Source organism: Parasteatoda tepidariorum, chromosome 4 (genome assembly GCF_043381705.1).
Source record: "Parasteatoda tepidariorum isolate YZ-2023 chromosome 4, CAS_Ptep_4.0, whole genome shotgun sequence".
Classification (NCBI taxonomy): Eukaryota; Metazoa; Arthropoda; class Arachnida; order Araneae; family Theridiidae; genus Parasteatoda; species Parasteatoda tepidariorum.
In genome coordinates, this window is record NC_092207.1 from 17266994 (window position 1) to 17291281 (window position 24288).

Below are 24288 nucleotides of genomic sequence, written 5' to 3' on the forward strand. Positions count from 1 at the left end.
CGTACTGGTGCTCGGTGTCTGATAATAATGTAAGTTTTAATTACTTTCTGTCCACTACGCTCATAATTTATTCCTGTTTTATCACCAAAAAAATTATTGTAATAATTTCGACTAGCCAGAGGGCTGAAACCTAAATTGGAGCTCTGTGCCTCATGAGTTTTTAATCGCTTTTTGACCACTACAAGCAGAATTTATCTCCACATATAATTTGATATTAATCGAAATTTCTACTATGTAAAGTTCTAAAATTTTAATTGGAGCCCCTTGCTCTATGATAATATCAGTTACAGTTGTATTTCTATTTTATTTCCTATCAAAATTTTAATCACTTAGTGACTTGAAAATCCTAGAAATGCAAAAATAAAAGAACATTTTTAAATTAAATGGAAAATTATAAAACCACGTCTTCCAATTGAATATAAAAAGATAAAATATATTTCTACCTGAATTAAATCGAAAAAAAGCACGGTGTCATAATAAAATTCTATAACCACCACCCCCTTACGTCTTTCGAAAGTGATGCATCCTCTTACTTGATTTGATAAATCATATTACTATTACTTACATTGTATGTCTTCCCTGTTAGATTATATGCGGAAAAGATCGAATTATTTTCTATTTGAAAAAAAACATAGATATTTAATAAGATAATTGATTCAGTAGTTCTTAGGTCTAAAAAGTTGTTGTATCAGGTGGCCACTTTATCATACCTAGACGCCACATTTGTAATTATATCTAAAGCCGTCCATGGTTGCGGTCTGCAGAAAGCCTCTGTACATAAATTTAAAATATATCTACCATATAGATGTCAATGAGCTTAATGAAAAATTTAAGGTATATTAAAATAGGTGGATAAAAAATATGTTCATATTTTATTTTATTTCAGTTTTTTTATTCGTTATTTGGGAATAACTTCCATTATTTCTGTTGGTTATAGATCAAAGAAAAAAAAGGGAAACTTTTTAACTAATAATATGTACCGCAGGCATCAAAGTGATTGGATAATTGGGTCAATTTTACAGCAAAATTCTTTTTTTCTTCTCTCCATTTATTAGTTGAGTTTTCGCAATTTATTTTAATCTCCTTACTTTTAAATTTATTAAGCTTCCTTTTTTTAAACATTTCGGCGCATCTCAACTCAACATTACTTAAGAAAAACTTTTTTTTATTTCTCTTTCCTTTCTTTCTGAGCATCCTCCCCACTAAAAAAGAGTATTTTCTAACTCCAAGTTTCTAATTTCTTCTTCATTCTAAAAATGAACTTCTTGCGTTTACTTTAGGTCTTTTTTTCTTTAATGTTAAACTTTTGTATTTCCGAAAAAAACTTCCCTTTTTTTATAGAAAAACAAACTATACTAGTACAAATAAAAAGGTTAACAGAAAAAAGACATTAAACTTCAATCAAAAGATTTCTTTTATTTAAAAAGAAATCTGTTTGCCTATTTTTTGCCCAGTATGTGCCTCGATGTAGCCTGAAAAAGAAAATTTAAAAAAAGAAATAATTTTTCTTAAAAATCATTTATCTTAATTAAAATGAATGACTTTCATGAGAGAAATCTTTTCATCAGTAAATAATGTCCGGAACTACTATCAATAATTTTAAATCTATTTTTGCATATATACTCTAAAGAGCTTTAGTTAAAATATACTTTTAAAAGTCATCGTAAGAAATGAAGTTGTAAGACTCTAAGCATCATGAGTTACGAATTTATATTAATGTTTTGTTTTCCTCTATAAAATTTTACTTTCAATTACTCAATTATAGTTTAATTCTCAAATAATTATTTTATTATTAATTCGCTTAATTATAATAATTATGTTAAATAATCATTTAAAAAAAATAATCATATTCTAAAGAGTTAAATAATCAGATTCTAAAGAGCTTTTGTTAAAATATTCTTTTAAAAGTCATTGTAAGAAATGAAGTCGTAAGACTCTAAGCATCATGAGTTACGAATTTATATTAAAGTTTTGTTTTCCTCTATAAAATATTACCATCAATTACTCAATTATAGTTAATTCTCAAATAATTATTTTATTATTAATTCGCTTAATTATAATAATCATGTTAAATAATCATTTTAAAATTTCTTATATCAATGTATGAATAAGGCCATGGCATTTATTTAAAAAAAGCTGACACCTTTCAGTTATATTTGACCGCTAAAGAAGCATTGATTATTTTTTCCCAGTATTCCACTAAACAACCTTTATAATTATTCGTCGGAGTTTGATGATCTTTTTTACGTTTACATGTTCATAGTACCTAAATAAGTTTATAGACTTATTTACATAATATAATAAGTTTATAGACTTATTATGTATAAGTTTATAGTTTATAGATTCTAAGTGATAAGTATAATATATAAGTTTATAGACTTATTATGTATAAGTTTATAGATTATAAGTAATAAGTATAATATATAAGTTTATAGATTTATTATGTATAAGTTTATAGTTTATAGATTATAAGTAATAAGTATAATATAATAAGTTTATAGACTTATTATGTATAAGTTTATAGTTTATAGATTATAAGTAATAAGTATAATATATAAGTTTATAGACTTATTATGTATAAGTTTATAGATTATAAGTAATAAGTATAATATATAAGTTTATAGACTTATTATATCTAACGTGTCTATTTTACCGTGAATGACAGAAATCAAGAGAATGTCGACTTTTACCAGAGAATGTCAACAATCACTTAGTCGCTTTGGTGAAAGTACCGAAATAATTGTTATATCCGATTCGACATTAATTCATTTGTCGATATTATGTATATTCGATATTTTAATATCAGCTGAGGATAGATTAGGAAAAACATCAGTGTCCGGAGTATCAGTTAAATGCATACACTTAACTTTAGTGGCACTTAAATTTGAAAAAATATCAGTGTTGGGTATACCGGGCAATGGTAATGAACCTCAAGAAATCATTGATGTATACCGGGCTGTGGCACTTAACTAGACCTAGTACGTATTTCGGATATTAACCGAAGTGACTATGTGATTGTCAACATTCACTGGTGGAAGTAAACAACCACCAATTTTGGTCATTCACAGTAGCATATATAAATCTACGTGTACATGTTTATATACCTATGCATAACATATTTTTTATTAAAATTCTGAATTAATGATTTTATAATGGATTTGGTGAAGAAAATATTCTACGTCTCCTTAGAATTAAAACCATTATACACATTATATAACTCAACGACTTAAAGTACCCGCTTATTTTCTAATCAACATAGTTTTTAAATATCTGACTGTGTCTTCATGATATTTCAAGGCAATTTCAAGGTGGAAGGTTTTGGGACACAATGAATGATGTACAGTGCGAATGATATACTGTCTAGTTAATGAATCGTTAATAATATTCAGAGCAAAATGAGTAATGTGCAGCAGGAAAGAAATAATGAACAGTGCAAAAAAGTCGAGCTACAAACAATTGATCTCAGATCAATACAGTATACAAGTGCAAACATTTGTAAGGCGGCATTGTACTAACATGAATTTAATCAGATTATAGCAAAAAATGGGAAGAACATTTTTTGTTGCATTTATACAAATAATTAATCCTGCCGAATTCGGGAGTGGAGATTTCAAATCTTAATTTAGTTTTGCTCCTAAAGATACAGATTTTTTAAAATGACATTTTTTAGTCTATTTTTGTAGAACTATTTTAAAAACGCTATATCACTCATTTAGTGAAACAATGGCCTAATTGACAATTAGAGTAACTATCAGTTGCGTCATTGTTTCACCAAATGAACGATACATAAAAAGGGATCACGTAAATATTGAGACAAACTTCCAGGGAAGTTAGGGCTAGGAATGAAAGGAAGGGTGAAGGAAGTTAGGGTTTAGGAATGAAATCGATTAAAATCCCATGACCGGAAATATCGTCGTACGAGACTAAAGACGCTTCCCTATTATGACCTGTTTAGAACCACACGAAGAAACGTTCATGGATAGGGAGAGTATCCCTAGCGGCGTATTACTACATTTCCGGGCATGAGCTCCTATGGAAATTTAAACCTGTTTGTCGAAATATTTATACTACCTCCTGTTATATATAACATTTTCAAATTTGTACATGTCCATAAAAAAATTTAATTTAAAAAGAGAGTAGGCTAAAGTGAGAAACCAATTATAAATTTGAAATTAATGATGCGAAAATATGCAAGATCAGTTAAAAAAATTGTCTTGCAACTAAAAACAATGAGTTCATCAGTGTTATCAATCAAATTTGAAAATAATTAAAAATAATCATCCACAACAAAAAAAGACTTTATAAATGCCAAAATTTTAAAAAACAGTGTGTCTTAAAAGCAATTTTCCTTACATTAGAAACCTAATTTATTGAATTAGCTATACGTATGCATGCATTCTTTTGCACTAGGTTTCCTCAACAGTATTGATAATTTATGGAATTATTTTTAAAATGCGTTTTTAATGAATATGCAATTAAAAATTTACATGCAATTATTTTTTGAATATTTTGTACCTTTTTTTAAAAAATTGAACGTGGATTCGATCTAAGACTGATATTAAACGATTTTTTTAAACTCTACAGAATCGACAAAAAGAATCTTGACAATACAATTACAACTATAAGTGTAGTTGTTTTTTTTCTGCCGGTACAGCCATTCTCACTTTAATATGAATACGATTTTTATTGCTTTTAAATACAAACAAACCTAATGCTTTTCTTAAATTTGAACGCGGATACGATTTAAGATTTGTATTAAACGATTTTCTTAAACTACAGAATTAGCAAAAAAAAATCAAGATAATTACAACTATATGTGTAATTGTTTTTGCTGTTTTTTGCCGATACTGCCATACTTTTATACATATTCTATTATAAAAGATTATTATTATCTAAGATTATTTTTATTGCTTTTAAATGCAAGCAAACCGAATGTTTTTTTTTTAAATTTGAACGCGAATACGATTTAAGATTTGTATTAAACGATTTTTTTAAACTACAGAATCAACAAAAAAGAATCTTGACAATGCAATTACAACTATACAACTATATGGGTAATTGGTTTTGATTTTTTTAACCAGTGCTGCCATACTCACTTTTATATGAATACGATTTTTATTGCTTTTGAATGGAAATAAACCAAATGCTTTTTTTCAATGCTTTTTTTTAAAAAAATCTGAACGCGGATACGATTTAAGACTTATATTAAACTATTTGTTTTTAAATTCCACAGAAGTGACGAAAAAGAATCTTGACAATACAATTACAACTATATGTGTAATTGTTTTTGCTGCTTTTTGCCGGTACTAACAAACCTATTACATAAACTCTCTATAGAAGTTTTCCGCTTGGGCGAACGTATATATCTTTTTCATGGAATCGAAAGAGAATTACATTAGACTGAAACACACACTCTGACTTCCCCTTTTATTTCGAATTCTTCAACAAATTGAGTGAAACACTCGCCTACAAGATATAGGGAGCAAGTCAAATTGAATGAGCCCCTACAAATCAGATAATTTCGCTGAAATAAATATGTAGAGCCCATTTCAATAAATTTAAATATATATTGAAGTACAGCGATGAATTCATGGAATATTTAATGGATATGCTGTCGAGAACTTTTGTACATTCGACTGGAAAATATATGAATAGCGAGATCGGCGTAGCTGTCTTACAATTAAATCATTGGTTGAAGAGAGAACAAATTGTATAGGTTGCACCCTTTTTAAAAATGCAGCCTTTATTTGTGATTTTCCAACTATGTTGTCGTTTGTTTTTCTCGCAAAAAGTAATGCAAGTTGAGGTTTTTAAAGGATACGAAATTATGCATCTCAATTTTTTAAATTGCATTTAGAATAAATTATTCAATTAAATAAAATTAACTTTAAAAACTTGGAGATGGAAATAAAAGTCGACATGTTTCAAGCGCTCTAAAACGGGTATACATTTTCAAGACTTGCTAATGAAAAAAAGCACAATAGTGATTCGAAATATAAAAAGTAGAGTTACGAAACGAAGCTTGTCCCGCAGTGGACTAATCGTAAAAACGTGCTTTCCAGTAGAACACCGAAGATAAACATCACTGGCTGCGGTCAATAAGCGCATGGGTGACCACTTTGATCAGCCTGAATAGTAACAGAGGATGCGCGGTATCGGTCCTCGTTATACTGTTCTACCGTAAACTGCTCCACTTCACGCACAGTTAGTCGGACTACCAAAGCAGGAGAGCCACCCCCTCTGCAGAGGATCAAAATTGCGATGGCATGTCTTCGGTTCATCCTCGGGGATGTTTCCCAGACCATCGGCAATGGCCCATTGCGCAGTTCTAGTGCGATGTAAATAAAGTACCTACCTACTTAACGAAAGGAAAATAAAATTGACAAGCAAAACTAGAAAACCACAGTAGCCGAGAGTGAAACAAAAAGAAAAAAGAAAAAACAGAACAAGAAAAACCTCTGCAGTCGAAGGGGGCGAATCAGTGTAAAATGCATTTCTTCATGCTATAGAGGGTGGTGAGGAATTAATATCAATAAAAAGACAATCAGCATTCATATGAATGAAACAGGATTCCATTGTATCATGATGAGATGATGTGATTGGAGTGAAAATAATTTCGGCATTGTCGATATTGAGGGACATATTTATCGTGTTCCTTAAATCTAAATTTCAAAGCATGTCTGGGTTTTTTTTTAATATAACCGAGGTCGTGCTGACCCATTAGCATGTGGTGAATGCCCTAGTGATTTTCAAACCTGATAGGTTCTTTAAGAAACTTAAAAACAGGCCTAAACATGATTTTAAAATCAAAACGGGGAGGATATTTGCAATTTTGTAACAAACAGGTAAAAGAACGGTTAGTAGAAAGTTAGAAGAAGATAATAGTTTGGGTCTGGTGAGTTTAGCAAGAGCTGAATCAGTTATGGGAGGGTTAAATCAGCGGTTAGCAGCAAGCGACCAGAGGAAGTGCGGATCGGAGTTCAGTTTAAAGAAGAAGAATCAAAGCAAAGGTAAAATTTTTCCTTTCATGTGATAACGGTTTACTGGAAATTCAGATTCAAAATTATAGTACTTGATATTACATTTGTATAATAAATTTAGTCAAAAATACAAAAGAGAAAAGTACATTTTAACCACATAAATAGTTTAGAGTGGATCCTAGAATAATCCATACCCCGTGGCGATTTTTTTTAAATCTCGCCAAACTAGGTTTCCGGAAGATATTTCGAGGATATTACTTTGAGCGTCCGATCACACCACCAAAATTCTTAAACCTGATTCGTTATTTGTTATGCTCGAAAGTTGAATATCTTTAGAAAAGAGGTAAAAGGATTTATTTTTTCGCCATTTATGCTTTCAGATCTCTTGCTGTTACAATCATCATTATTATTTCATTTTTAAACGTTATCTCCTTTATTACCGTTAGTTATTATTTAATTTTTAAAAATTTTTTTTAGAAGTATCGGTTAAAAATGGCGAGCGAATTTTTAACTTTATTGAATGCAAAAGGTAAGAGAGCAATAATTGAATGGTATATGAATCAAAACTTAATTTCGAAAATGTATGAATGCCCTATATGGTCCCATTAGAATAAAAGTTATTTTTTATTCCATTAAAAAATATTTTAATAAATTTGCAATAATTTAATTTTTTTTCTTTCTAATAATCAAAAAACATCGTTGATCCCAGTAATAATCACCAACTTGGCGAGATCTCAAAAAGTCGCCAAGAGGTTGGCTATTATAGGATTTTACCTAGTTTTTATGCTATGCTCTAAGTTATAATGACGAAGTTACCAATTTTATCACATTTACGAAATTTTATCACACACATTATAAGACCTAATTGAATTGTTAATGTTTGTACAATTGTTATTGTTTGGTATGTTGTCGTTAGCTTTTTCAGGTTCTTCTACCTTTTCCTTAGGTAAATTTTGCTTCTTATTTGCTGCTAAGAAAATGGCGTCCGTCATTGCCAATGGCTATGAGGGAATTAATGCCCGATATTTTCAGGCTGCAGCTAGAGGGCGTACTGGAGCGTTGCGATCTCGAGTTGATAAAAACTAAAATGCAATTATTTTGATTGATTCGTTTGAGGTTAATAATGTTGATCAGTTTTCTCTAATTTATACAACATTAGGTTGAGCTTTATCGTACTTAAAAATCTTATATTTTTTGCTTGCTACTTTTATTATGAAAATGAGAAAAACATATTCGCATTTAGCATGGTAAAAAAACATTTTTTTTTAAAAAAATTGAAAAGTAAAAGGTCATAATTTTGATGATTTATCTAAAGTTATAAATAAAGATAAATTTTCTCCGTTTCATAACAATGTAATGTCATCTATCTATAGAAATCAAATATTTTTGCTTATTATTATAATAATCCTGAAGCGTCACCAAAAGCAATTAGGCTAGCGAAGCAGTGAGTAAACAGATATGACAACGCCATTAAAAATAGAATAAATGCGAGATATTGTAAAGAAAACCATGCATTTCCGTATTGCCGTAAATAAATTCAAAAAAAAAAGGAGGGGTATTGTTTGTCAAAAACTGTTTTAAAAAAAAAAAAAATAAATCAGGTTGGTGTCATATAGTTTCAGTTTCATTAATTGAGAAAGAGTACTTTATTTTTTAAACATTAAAATTATTATATTTTAAAAAAGGTTAAAAGGTTGATTACCTGATCAACGAAATTTAAAATAGAATTCCAAAAGTTATAATGTTTAGTTTAGTCATATATTTTCGTTATCCAAATGGAGAAAAACAATCTCATGGGATTTCAATAATCGAGCCTCTAGTATACTTTTAACAAATATTTTTTTCCGCATTTGCAGATAATATATATTTATCGTGACAAAAAGAAGTCCTAGGTAAATAAACAAATATTTATATAAAAAATGCTCTTAAGTCTGTTAGCATCTTCCGGTCGCATATCGCAATTTCATAAAAACTTACATCATGAGCATTTTTCTTTATACGAAATATAAAATACCTGTCCCCCAAAAATATCAATGCCCAAGTAAAACATGTACAGTGTACCATAAAAACAAATCACAGTAAAAAAACTTTTTATCTAATGATCAGATCTTCGCATTCTGGGACTCAATCTTAATTGTTCAAGGGGGCGATCTCAAATAGGCTAATTAGTTAGTGCAGACGAAATTTTAAATTACGAAATCTGATACATAAACGTTCATTCTCTAAATTAGCATGCTATTTTTTTTCAATGGATTTGGATTTCTAAAACCCAAAATATAGGGAGTAGCCGCAATCTGAGAAATATGGTTCCCATAGTTTGGTCACTAGAGCGATACAAAGTTTGAACCCCTTACTGTTAATTTTACTTTTTGCGTATTTCGCAACGTAAATCCGAATATGCTTATTTAGAAAAAGTACATTTTTGTGTCTGATTTCGTAACTTAAAATATCGTCTGCACTAACTGTTTAGCACATTTGAGATCACTCCTTCGAATGATTAAGATTGAGTCCTAGAACGGGAAGATCCAATCATTAAATCAAGAGTTATTCAGGGTAGTCCTTATTTTTTTGGCGCACTGTGCATGAACAGACATATTATATCGTTATGCATAGTAATGAAAATATATAAATATATCTATTAATAACCTGAATACCATGAATAACATTATATCAACATGAATGCTTTTTATTTTAAGTATAGATAGGAAATTTTAAGTATCTACCTGTATATATGTATGCATATCTGCCAACTTTTATAGAATTCGAGGTTGAATTTCCCTAGTGAGAGTAAATGGAACTTGAATTACAATTCTAGGCAAAAACATACGCTGTATTTTGAAAAACGTATGCGGACTACCACGACACTATTACATATTAATATATATGCTGAATTGTTCTTAAAAATAGTGGTGGTCTAAAAGATAATAAATTAAGTCTTTAAATGCAAGGAATATATAAAAAAAACATACATTTTACTACCATTTTAAATATAGAAATAAAATTTAACTTTAAATGCGTAAAAGTTGGCAGGTTTTGCAAATGTCGTAAAATCAAAAACGAATTTGTATTTTGTTTTTCTTTAGAAAAGGAACAAAAATATCCTTTTTAGAACAATTCAAACACAAAAAAGAATATTTTTTAATGAACTTCAGGTGGAAAAATGCTTTTAAGCTTAAGTTTGGAATTGCCTAATCTAATACCATAGGAAAAATAAACTGATTTATAGCACTTCATTTGGAATTGTGAATACAGCTGCCCGCACGGAACATAAGTACGCGTCTAAGAAATTGTAATCCCCACTACACAGTTAAAATGGTCTCTTTTCATTCATATTCTTATCTGGAACATTTGTAAGCTTCTTAATGGTATTTGACTTTCCTACACCTTTTATAAAACCATTTTCCTCTCTTAAATATTGTTGCAATATTTTTGGGATTTAAAGAGATTGATTTGTAAAAAGAAAGTCATTTCCCTTACAAAAATTCATTCTCCTTGTTTTTTTAGGTTGTTTTGAGGTTGACAGATGTAAAAAATACCCCTGAGGCAGAAAATGAAGTTATGAAACCAAAAATAACTTCCTTATTAAACCTCAATTTCAACATCATTTACACCTCATAAAACAATCCTCATATGCAACTCAGCAATACTTTTAGTTGAGATAGGGTGAAATTACTCACACCTTAATAGCCTGTACACCTCAAAAATAACCTATTTACGCTGGTTGATCTGGTTTGGGATTTAAAGAGACTGATTTCTAAAAAGAAAGTCATTTCCCTTGCAAAAATTCATTCTCCTTGCTTTTTTTAAGGTTGTTTTGAGGTAGACAGATGTAAAAAAATGCACCTGAAGTAGAAAATGAAGTTATGTTCTGCACCAAAAATAACCTCTTTAATAAACCTCAATTTCAACCTCCGTTACACCTCATAAAATCATCCTCATTTACAACTCAACAATACTTTTAATTGAGAATGTGTGAAACTATTCACACCTCAAATATACTTATTCACCTGCAGTTTTGAAAAATTAGTTTGTACACCTCAAAAATAACCTCTTTAAGCTGGCTGATCTGGTTTGGGATTTAAAGAGACTGAATTTGTAAAAAGAAAGTCATTTCCCTTGCAAAAATTCATTCTTCTTGTTTTTTTAAGGTTGTTTTGAGGTAGACAAATGTAAAAAAATGCACCTGAAGTAGAAAGTGAAGTTATGTTCTGCACCAAAAATAACCTCCGTCATAAACCTCATTTACACCTCATAAAACAATCCTCATATATTGCTCAGCAATACTTTTAGTTGAGATTGGGTGAAACTATTCACACCTCAAATATACTTATTCGCTTGAAGCGTAGAAAAAATAGCCTGTACACCTCAAAATTAACCTGTTTAAACTGGTTGCTCTAAAACAGAGTTCCAACAACCTCAAGTGTGAATGAAATCACTTCATGCACCTTAATTATATACCTAGAGAGTTTAATCTTTTAAGCTTGTTTTTGTAATACCTAATCAAATCAACCTTAAATTAACCTAGACGCCTTAAACAACCTCAAATAAACCGCCAAAACACCTTAAATTTTTGTAAGGGTTAGCTTATTAGCGAAAATTATTTGAACTTTTAAAAATATTATTTTGGTGAGAAGGTGTGTGTGACTTTCAAAATTTTACCAAATGTAAAGAATTGGTCTTAAACTTGAACTTACTGATAAACTTAAATGATAAATTATTCATTAATTAGGTAAGTATTAAACTTTACTAGGTCTTCTAAAGAGTTAAATTGAAAATTGAACTAATTGAAGCAATTTATTAGCGAAGCTACTGCTATTCAAACTCTTTGAGATTGAATTTTTATGTCATAAGTTCGCTAAAATAAGGTGACAGCTTAATAACAGTTTGGGCAATAGTGTTGCGATTCAATTGCAGTCAAATTTAATTTTTCTCTTATGTTGAGAAAATTTTAAATACTCTCTTGGCGTAATACTTCATTAATATCCAAATCGTATATTTTATTTCGTATATTTTAATTTTAAATTAACGCTAGTTTCATTAAATTTTGAAAACTGTTTTATTTCCTACCGTTTATTTAAATGGACTTAAGTAAAGTATTGGACCTTAATAAAAACTACTGAATCTATTATTTACGTTTTGATGCCGGAGCTTAAATGAAATAAATAATCTCTTTTGCTTAAATGTAATTTTTATTTCAAGAAAATTTTTCGTGATCGTCATTTTGAGAGCAAAATGAATTTTTTTAGTACTTCTGCGTCCGAATCTGATGTTGTTTGCCAATTTTGCAACTTTTTAATTTATCGTATAACCGTCGTTGAACAAACAACCCAATTTTTCGGGTCAATGAATACTAATGTTCAACTCTGTACCCTTGTAATTTTGAACACAATCCAGAAGACAAGGGAACTTCTAAATCAAGTATTGGGAGAAATTTGCATTCGTGGAAGACTTTTTTGATGGAACTAACCCGCATTAGCGCTACATCGAGGGGGGAGGGAGAACACGAGTACCCCCCACGGTTAGCCTAGATGGGGACTCTACTAACCCCATGATCCGTCTACCACTGAGGATATTTTACGTCAGCACTGTGGTTGGTGCAAGCGGATAACGTATCGACCAGCCATTGCTGGAATTCGAACCCGATTCAACTCATTGGAAGGCGAGCGCTCTATCACTGAGCTCTTACTTATGAAACTTGTCAATACCAGCTAGCCTGCTTGAAATTCCAGCCAAATTTTAAGGTAGAGGGTGCATTTCATGTTTTTCAGTGGCGTCATTTATGGCCAGGAATACGATTGCAGCCGCACACACGTAACAGCCCGTCTTACAGGGAGAGCCCAATCATACTCTATAATTTCATCAATAGATTTTAACTTTGGCTTGAACCAGAGAAGGATAAATCTCCAATTCAGTACACTCAGAGGTATTGATTTGTAATAGGAACTTGGGGGACATCGTGACTCCGACAGATTTAACGTGCACCTGTCACCATTTGACACACTGTGATTCTTCGGTCGGCTGGATTCAAACTCACGTTCTCACGAACACGAGTTCAACATCCTACCTACCAGGCTTACGTCCGAACATAACGGTGTTCAATGGTAAACAAAAGACATATATACATAATTTTAATAATATCAACCAATAACGCCAAGAATATATTTCCCTTTCTCTTTACTGATATCAAAAATTAACGCAAATACAACGATAAACGGAAAAATAAAACTCTTATTTTTCACAATAATCTCAATAGTTAAAATTTTTTTTTAATAATCATTTTAACTTGTTAAGCATAAAATATGTTTCTTTTGATTTATAATAAACGGTAACGCGAAAAATATCAGTATATTGAAAGCTAGAGCAAAAATAAATTTTTCATGATAACAGCATAAGTTGTCTATTCATAATTATGTTATCAAAATGTAACACAAAAGATGGATAACGCAAACGAAACAACAAAGAAAAACGTTAACACTAGCTGAAAATAAGTTCATGGATCAACAACAATATCACTTAATTATTTATTCAGTTAAGCACTCCCCTTCAAACAAAACAATTTGCATCACACATTTATTGTTGAGTAACACTGAGGGTTAACCTCCTTGCGACTCGCGGATCACGTGATGACCTAAATACCCATTTATAGTAATCCTTGAAAGTTTTTCTTTAAATTTTCGAAAAAAAAGTTGTTCGGATAATCTGTTATATTTTGTTTGAAAGCTCATTTTAAAATTGGATATTAAATATTTAAATGGCTGGTGAATTATTGAACAATTAATTTCAGAATTTAAGTTCCTCAGTAAAAATGAAAAATAATAATTAAAATAGTTTTAACTGAAATATTTTGCGAAATATTTAAATTAAATATATCTAAATGCCTTTTTATCAACAAAATATTATGATGTTTTGCTTCATAAGAATAAACTAACCAAGTGAACATAACTCATTAAAATAATATTTTTTTCTTTTAGTTTTCAGTAAACATAAAGTAAAAATTTTTAAAGGCATTTTTATTACAAAAAATTATGCTGTTTCACTTCATAAGAATAAATTAAACATTTTAACATATAACTCTTTAAAATAATATTTAATTTTTTTTCCTTTCTAAGCATATTTTAAACTTATGAAACTTTGTTTCAGACGTTTAAAAATATGTCTAAAATATGCAAATAATGTATGAAAAATTTTGCTAAGTTTTAAATTTTTAACAGTTAAAAAGGTATTTTTTACTCTATTCATAAAACAATCAAAGCGAAACTAGATGTGATTATAAAAATCTTGTTTTATTGTTAATATAAATTAACTTTATTCTTAAGTTTAATATTAAACGAAAACGTATTTTCTTAAAAACTGTTTTACACCTTTTCTTTTTTACACTTATTTTCAGGTTTAGACAAATTTAATTTGTTTAAAAACTAAGGCTTTTAAACTCTTAATTTTTTTATAAGTACAATTATTTAGTTCTTGTGTGCCTTTACTTTGTTCAACACCATATTTTATGTTTGTAGTTTCGAAAGAATAATTGCATATTTTAAAGCAATACATTGTGCGCTCTTTTAAATGCATGCAAAAAATTCATTGTTTCTTAATTTTCATTGTCATCGAAAACAATGCTTAGAAATAGCAAAAAAATTTGCATAGTAAGATACAGTTTTTTGTTTCTTCTTTTTATTTATTTTCCATTTACGTATATGTTTATAACGTAACAAACTATTACGTATAAATTTAATATTTTGATTTAATATTTCGAAACTGTTTAAAACAGATTTCATAAAAACGAATTTCATCTTCAAAGATTTATTTCCGCCTTTAATTAAAAAACCTTTATTCGTCACTTGAACAGAAAACCTTTGTTTTTAATTAAATGTAGAAGATTAGCAATATTTTGCTTAACAAGGCGTATTTTATTATTTTTTTAGAGCTCAAATATTTTAATATATTTTGGACAGTATGGATTATGTCCGAAAGGAATATAGGGGACGATGAAGAACTTTTTAGGGACTTTTTAAAAATGAGGTGTGGCACTATTGAGGAAAGGAATACTATTCTAATTTGATATATCTATAAAAGTTTGAGCAGCAATTTCAATTTTTTAACAGTAATGAAAATCATTAATCATTATATGCGTTATTTTGTAAATATAAGAGCAGTTTATTGCGATCATTTTTCTTTACTATGACGACCGTTTTTGTCTTCAATGTTCTTTAAACTGCGGACATTTAAATTTCTTTATATGCTTATTTTTTTCAATTTATTTTATATATTTTTATTATTATTTTCTTGCAAGTATTTTTAGCTTGTTTATGTTTAATTTTAAAATGTATATTGTTCGTAATTTCGACTGTTATTAATAATGTATCTTGTTATAATAAATGAATAAATTGCTGGAAAATAAAACGAATCCATGAATTTACCTATCAGTTAGTAAAGGGAATCAGTAAGTTTTTATTTAGCGAATTAGATAGTAAGGAAATCTCCATGCACTGAATGGTCGAATCAGTGAAAACATTAATAAAGTTTATAAACTCATATCTTGTAATAGAATAGTTAAATACTTAAGGTGCAAAATGCATGTTGATGTGTATATCCAAGCATACAATATACATTCCAATATACAAATCAGCCTATTTAAAAATATGCTTTTCGAACGAAGAAAACTTCTGGTAAAATTCTGTATGCTAATCATTTCATATATGCTAATAAAGACCTTTATGGTGAAAAAAAACCACAATTCTAAGAATTAACTCAAAATTATATGGTATTTAAAAAATTCATTTGTTAATTTTACCGTTTCTGTGGAAACAGTTCATAGAAAATTCTGGTTTTCAAAATTATAGTTCTTATTGCCACACATTTAGAAAAAAATACAGAACTGAAAAGCAATATTAATCGAATAAATAGTTTTAATGCCATGCTCTAAGTTACTAAATTTTACCACATTTACCTAATTTCATTGCATATTATAAAACCATATTTTGTGCTTAATTTTACCAAAATAATTATGTCAAAACCCTTTGTTAAAAATTATCAAGTTTTTTGGTGTTCCCGTAGAACTAGAAACACAAAAGTTGTATCATACTTTGGCAATTTTGACAATAATGTTTTTTTTTTGTATGAATTGCTGTATTGTATTATTATGCATCATCTTTTAGTATTATTTAATATGTATTCACCTTGAATACGTTGGTTTTTAGTTTTAATCTAAAGAAAAAAGTAATCACTAGCATATAATAACATTACATCAACATTATTTTTTCAATTTCATATTTCCGTGATAATTACACTAAGTGAAAAGTAAATCACTTAATGCTCAGAAAAATGTTAATTCTCTGGAATTCGTAACTTGTAGATTTTAAATTTAATTTTAAAAATTATTTTTATTTCAATTTTTTGAAAGTCTTGCTTTATTTAAAATCTTCAATTAAGATATTAGTTTGTTTTTTTTTAAATTTGAAGTTTCTTATTTTTATTTATATACAAATGAAAATGAAGTAAATATTACAAGTATGACCTATGAACTGGAAAACTAGAGAATTTCTAATTCTTCATTTAACTTGATTTAGTAAATTTGATTGACAATAATTTTAAACACCAAGTCATACTCAGTAAACACTTTTCATTTCTTGCGGAGGAGCACTAGGCAAATTACAGCACTGCAGTATAGTTTTAAATAATCTTCTTCATTTAATGAATTAATTTTGAATGATTTAATAAATTAATTCATTAATTCATTCAATGAATCAATGAATTAAGTAGAGGTTGATAAATTTTTGTAATAAAGCTTGATTTAGTAAATTTGATTTATAATAATTTTAAACACTGCGTAAACACTTGTGATATCTAGCGGAGGAGCACAAGGCAAATTACACCACTGAAGTATAGTTTTAAATAATCTTCTTCATTTAATGAATTAATTTCTTCATTTAATGAAATTTTAATTAAAACCTCATTTTATATTTATTGCGTTGATGAAATCGGTACTATCAAAACTTAGCTGCATTAAATTACTCAAATTTGGAAAGTAAGACAGATCAAACCAGTTAATTTTATTTTTAAAATATTTACGGAAGAAAAAAAGTTCAGAAGATATATAAGAAAGAGAAAAGATTTGAGTTGTGAAAAAGAAAACGACTTTGGGAAGACAATCAGTTGAATTCGGGTAAATATTACTGCACTGATCGGGGAAAACGGAATTTTATTTATCTTAGAAAAAAAACATAGTTTTCAGGCAAATAGATAGATTAATTTTGAATTTCAAATAACTTCTTTAAGTAAATAATTATATTTCTTAGAGTTTAATAACATGTTAATATACTATAAAAATGTTATATAATAGTCAATTTATCTGGTTTTATAAACTAAAATCCTAAATAATAAAAAAATGAATGAAATCATTGTAAAAATAAAGGAAAATTTTGATTCATAATGAGTCCTAAAAATGAAATTATATGCTATTTAAACGGAAAAATAATTTTTATTAATTTATTTTTCATATAATGAGAGCAAATAGTTTCTTTTAGAAAACAATTATACTTTTAAGAGTTTAATAACACTACTATAAAAATATTAAAAAATAATAATTTTTTCTGGTTTTATAAACTAAAATCCTAAGTAAAAAAAATGAAATCATTGTAAGAACCTAATAAAATTTAGATTCATAATGAGTCCTTAAAGTGAAATTATGTGCTGTTTGAATGGAAAAATAATTTTCAATAATTTTTCACATAATGAGAGAAGAAGAATTTCTTTAAGTAAACAATTATATTTTTAAGAGTTGAATAACATGTTATGTACTATAAAAATGCTAAATAATAACAAATTGAGCTTGTTTTAAAACTAAATGCCTCAATTAAAAAAGGAAATAAAACATTGTAAGAATATAGCAAAATTTTGATTCAGAATAAGTCCTTATAATAAAGTTGTGTGCTATTTAAACGGAAAGTAATTTTTATTAAATTATTTTTAAAATAAAAATAATAAGAACAAATTATTTCTTATAGAATTAAACAATTATTTTTTTAGGATTTTAATTATATGTTATGAACTATAAGAATGTTGTAAATCGTAAATATATTTTTACCTCTATTTCAGTATATTATCTCTTTCATAAGCAGTTTGATCAATGCTTTTTAAAATTTTATTAGTATTTTTATATAATAATAACCGCTAAAAGATTCTAAAAATAATAATAATAAATTTATCTGTTTTTATAAACTAAAGTCCTAAATCAAAAAAAGAAATAAATCATTGTAAAAACCTAACAAAATATTGATTCATAGCGAATCCTTGAAATGAAATTGTATGCTGTTTAAACTCAAAAATAATTTTTATTAATTTATTTTTCAAATAATAAGAGCACATTATTTCTTACTGAATTTAATAATTATTTTTTTAAGATTTTAAGAACATGTTATGAACAATAAGAATGCTGTGAATCATAAATAAATTTTAATATGTTTATTTAAATATTTTGTCTCATTCATAAGTAGTACATTTAATGTTTTAAATTTTTTTTTGTATTTTTGTAGTACAATAAATACCATTAAGAGATTCTAGCATGTAATTGAGATTTATCTGGTTTTAAAACTAAAATCCTAAATAGAAAATAAATAAATTATTGTAAGAACTTATTAAAATCTTACAATAAATTATTGTAAGATTTTAATTATATGTTATGAACTATAAGAATGTTGTGAATCATAAATATATTTTTACCTCTATTTCAGTATATTATCTCTTTCAATAACAGTTTGATCAATGCTTTTTAAAACTTTATTAGTATTTTTATAATGATAAGAGCACATTGTTTCGTACTGAATTTAACAATTATTTTTTTAAGAATATGTTATGAACAATAAGAAGGCGTGAATCATAAATAAATTTTAATATGTTTATTTAAATATTTTGTCTCATTCATAAGTAGTACATTTAATGTTTTAAAATTTTTTTTGTATTTTTGTAGTACAGTAAATACCGTTAAGAGATTCTAAAAAATGTAATTGAGATTTATCTGGTTTTAAAACTAGAATCCTAAATAAAAAATAAATTAATTATTGTAAGAACCTAACAAAATTTTGATTCGTAATGAATCCCTGAAATGAAATTGTATGCTGTTTAAACGGAAAAATAATTTTTATTAATTTAAAACCTAAGAACCTAACAAACCTTTGTAACCTTTGTAAGAACCTAACAAAATTTTGATTCATAATGAGTCCCTGAAATGAAATTGTATGCTGTTTAAACGGAAAAATAATTTTTATTAATTTATTTTTTATATAATGAGGGCAAATAATTTCTTTAAGTAAACAATTACATTTTTAAGAGTTTAATAACATGTTATGAACTATAAGAATGCTGTGAATCATAAATATATTTTTATCTCCATTTCCAGATAAAATCTTGTTTATAAGCAGTATATTTTAGATACACAGCTTGGTTGAAAATATCTGAACAAACAGGAAAGTATCACAGCGTAAACGCGATAATTCTCTTAAACATTTCTTTATTCTTGTACATCTTCATGAAACAAAAGATAGTAGACAAGTTAGAAAGTCTTCGAAGGAGGCTTGAACACATCACAAACTTCTTGTCTTCGATGAAATTGTTCTTTTTTTTTTCATTCCACAAAAATTTTCAATTAACGGTAAGTCACGAAACACAAGGCCAAGAAGAGGACGCCACCTGGTGGTAGTTTCGTACTTTTTCCTTCATCTGAAGAAATCGCTCAGATTAAGCATTTTCGCCAGCTGGTCCGACCGGTGATGATATTCCGTGAGTTTTATTTAAATACTGTTTTCTGATTTAAATAAAATGATCCCAGCTTAACTGATTGGAAAAAAAGCTATTACGCTGTATCAACAAGATTATAAAGGTTAGAATTTTTATTTCACTCATTTGCATAATTTTGTGATCACATGCACTTGTTGGTTAATGTTCCATTTAAAGTGTTGCATTTAAATAATTACTTTGTGTTCTCTTGTATAATTTTCTAAACATTCTAAATAACAGAGACATTTTTGTTAATTTTATGTTTTCAACTTATTTTGCTTAATTTAACAATTGAATTATGATTCATTACAGTTTTTTCATGAACCCCAGCTTCTTATTATCTTCTTGTTAGAAAAAAAATAGTTGCTTCAAAATAGTTTTATTTAAAATACTGCATTTGTAAAAGCTACTTTTTATTTTTTGTATATTTTCTAAAAGTGAAAAGTTTTGTTAATTTATGGTGTTTAACCTATTTGGTGATTATATAGTTTGTGAATTGCGATAATATCTTTTTGTTAATAATAAGTAAAAATAATTTTTGCTTCAAAATAATTCTGTTTAAAGTATTGTAAAAGCTATTTTTTATTTCTTATATATTTCCTAAAAGGGGAAAGTTTTTCTAGTTTAATGCGTTTAACCTATTTGGTAGTTATTGGTTATTATTTTGCTTGTAAATTGCGGTAATATCTTCTTCATATTTAATTTTAAAAAATTATTTCAAAATAGTTTTATTTAAAATATTGCATTTGCAAAAGCTGTTTTTTATTTTCTCGTATTGCTTCGAAAAGTGATAAATTTTGTTAGTTTAGTTTGTTAATTTAGTGTGTTTTATCTATTTGGTTTAATTCGACTTGTAAATCGTGATTCATTACTAAATTTAAGTCCCGACTTCCTACTATCTTCCTGTCTATAATAAATAAAAAGTGTAGTGAGTTAAGCCTATTTTAATTTAGATTATTTAATTTACTGATCTCAGATTATTACTATTTTTATAAATTCCAACTTCATATTATCTTCGTGTTAATGTTAAATAAAAACAAAGCTTCCAAATAGTTTTGTTTAAAATATCGCAAGACTTTTTTTTAATATTTTTTTGTATAACTTTTAAAATAAACAAGTTTTGTTAACTTAGTGTGCTTAACTTGCTTGGCTTAATTTAATTTATGAATTATGGTTCATTACTTTCTTCATATATATCATAATGTCTCCGTGTGTTCTTAATGAGTTATGTAATGAGTAATTTCATAACACTGAATAGTTCATACAAACCTTATTTAGCATTCTAACACATTGAACACGTTCCAAAAAAATTTAATAATGCATAATATGCATAATATTGCGTAGTATAATGAGGCATAGGATATGATAGAACGTTCAACTGCTTATCTTAATAATGTAGAAAAAAAATATATAAAACAACTTATTTTACATTAACATCTCGGATAAAACAAGTGTTTTTTCTTTAAAGCACTACAGAGAGATAGGAAAAAATGATGTGAAATAAGAGAGTAAATATTGGATTTTATACATATTTTTTTCTTATTTATCATCTCCAGTTGAAACAATATTTTCTTCTGGGTTTTGCGCATAGCAGGATATTTTTTTTCTTCTTAATCATGCAATTATTTACGTTTCACGATATAATGAATTGATTTAGTGTGTTTCGAATCGATTCATTCGATAACTTATCATTTTTTTAATGAAAAAAATTTTTTTTTTCGTTTTTAGATCGTAAATATAGAAGTGAAAAATATTTTACTAATAGTTTTTACGAAACTTGTGTATCAATTAGAAGATTGTATTCATTTATAGTTAAAAATACATTGAAACAAAATAAGCATATTTAAACATTTATTGATGTAAAACCAAAAGAAATTATATTTACGATTTCTAATGTTTTTGATGTAAACTTTTTTTCTTTATTGAATTTGAAAGGCATTGTGATTTTCCATAAAAAAATATTTTTTGAAACGAAAGAGACTATCACTTTAACTATTAATGCAATATCTTAATTTTAGAGATAGTATCTTATAAAATGCATAACATCATACGCATGCATAATTTTATATTGTGGAATATAAAGATATATTGTGGTGTGTGAAAAGTATCGCTGACTTATATATTAAATTCAAAGTAACTATAAAAACTGCTAAACATCCAAAAAAAATCATTCGTACAAATTAAAATATTATTTTTAAATATTATTTCGTTATTTAACATAATATGCAATTACTATCAGTGGACAACATTCATGCACTGAAAAAAATAACTGAAAATTCCACGGAAAAACTATATTTTTCATAGAAAAGATAAACTGCTTAAAGACAAAAAAAATGTGTGTTTTTAATTGTCAGTAAGAGCGCAGCACAAAAATCCCATATTTTAACAGCTTTTCTCCGTATATTTGACGGTTTAAAACTGTTTTTCACTCTAATTATAAATGGATAATAACTGTCAATTATAATTCCAGTTTTTGCTGTGCAGTTCATTAGTTTACGACTATTTTCTTTACTTGCTCTTACTTTTCAGAAATTATTTTATGGTTTTGTAAAACCATATAAATAAAATCGCTATTCGGGAACATTGTCGAATTGATACTCTACTTGATTAGTGTCTGTCTTTCGATATAATTTCCTAGTAAGTTAAATTACCAGATAAATTATTTTTGTAAGGGTAGGCCAATATTGTTTAAATGTTTTTACACTTTAATATGATTTCAATTAGTAAGACTTTTAAAATATAGATAGTTTAAGATTTGATTCTTCTTCATAACCAAACGCTAAAACTGTTGTGGCTCAGGAGACAGAGTGCTTGGCTCCCAATAAGACAACCCAAGCTCATATCACGGGATTGATTGGTCATGCGAATTCGGTACTAGCTTCACATCAGCCACAACGCTGAGATAGATATTTTATAGAGTTCTTTTTTAAGGTTTTTGCTAAAATAACGGAGCTTTTTGTTGTTAAAATAACAGAGATTTTATTTTGTTAAAATAACAGAGTTTTTTTTCTGTTAAAATAAAAGAGTTTATTTTGTTGTAAAAGAAACAGAGTCTTTTTGTTAAAATGGCAGAGTTGGTTTGCTAAAATAACAGTACTTATCTACTTAAAAAAAACATGCGTCTGCTTTTAAATAAGAGTATTTTTTGGAAATAAACGATTTTCTACTGCAAATTTTACATCTTTTTTACAGTGCTATTTCTTTTCAAATGGTAATTACTCACTTATGTGTTTTTGCTCATAATTCAAAGAAAATAAGAAAAAATAACTGTTTCTGTAAATCTTAAAGCTAATATACTAGTTCAAATTAATAAAAAGAAAACAACTAATAGTAAATTGTCATTTATATGTTTTAAAACATCAATTCACACGCTATTTTCTTTCAAAAACTTAACAGTTTCATGAAAAGTACTATATTTTACAATTGAAAGACTTGAAGAAATATTATGATAAACCACATTTTTCAATTGTACTGTTTAATGATTTTTGTCACAAACACGATGGTTTTAAAGTAGGCCATAATTTTTTTACGAGTTGTGTTATTATCTAATGAAAAAATATTGCCAAGCATCTCTCTGGAAACAATACTTAGGAACATTTTACATTGAGATGTCATCTTTGACATTCGACGACTTCAATCATTTTCAGTTATATGCTTTAAAAAGTCACTGATTAGGATATGTAAATCAAAATTTAAATTATAACATGCATGGTAAATTTTTAATACGGCTAAGAGTTTCTTAGTGCACCTTTAATAAAAGTATTAAAATATTTAATCTACATTGAAAATATAGTAAATGAAATGCACAAGAAAATGTAAATAGCGTCAACTTAAAAACATAAGTTTCATCTAACAATATTTAGAAAAAATAAGTATGATTTTCAAAATATTTATCGTATTAACTAAGAAAAAATTGCACATTCGCACGATGCGATATCGTTATATCTTTTAAATAAAGGAGCTCTGTACCACCAAAATAGTAACATAAACCCAATGAAGTTTTTTTTTTTTTTAAAAAAAACTTTTATTAAATGCTTGTTTGTTCGAAGTAATAAAAGTTCTTGAAACTTTTTTAAATTTCTTTTACTATTCACCGGAATTTTCGTTCTTTATATAGAGTAAAATTAAAGTAAATTAATCAATCAGTCTTAGTAAACACTTCGTAGTCACATACAAAACAATAAAGCATGCAGTGACACAATCAAATATGTAAAAAAACTTTTACATATTTAATTACTGTTTGTTGCTCTTTACAGCGACTTAAAATATTCGATCAAGCAAAACCCGTTTTTTAGAGATGCAACTCATCAAAATAAATTTTAGCTGTTTCATAGTCATTTAGAGCCAAAAATAGTCTTATTAGCCACAGTTAACCTGAGACAGTCAAAATTTACCATAATGATAAGATTTCAAAACACAAGATAGATAGTAAGATAAGATAAGCTTTCAAAATTCAAATTCATTGCAATCCTGTCCTATCCACACTTTTCTTTTTGAGTTTATTTGACAGAACGGTTACAGAAATAATAATTTTTAAGAA

General features: G+C 27.4%; 2 protein-coding genes across 8 annotated transcripts in view; one reads left to right on the forward strand and one right to left on the reverse strand.

The window, feature by feature from the left end:
• LOC107448148 (G-protein coupled receptor dmsr-1-like) overlaps positions 1–24288 on the reverse strand; it is a 402323-nt gene that overhangs the window by 245926 nt on the left and 132109 nt on the right. The window lies entirely within an intron of this gene.
• The window catches only part of LOC107448147 (G-protein coupled receptor dmsr-1-like), a 182102-nt gene continuing 177242 nt past the window's right edge, over positions 19429–24288 (forward strand). For 3 of the 5 annotated variants that reach the window (XR_011636541.1, XR_011636547.1, XM_016063254.3), the window contains exon 1: positions 19429–19851. The gene's annotated coding sequence lies outside the window, so the exon portion shown is untranslated. The remainder of the gene's footprint in view (positions 19852–24288) is intronic. The other 2 variants (XM_016063256.3, XM_016063255.3) reach the window with 2 other exon arrangements.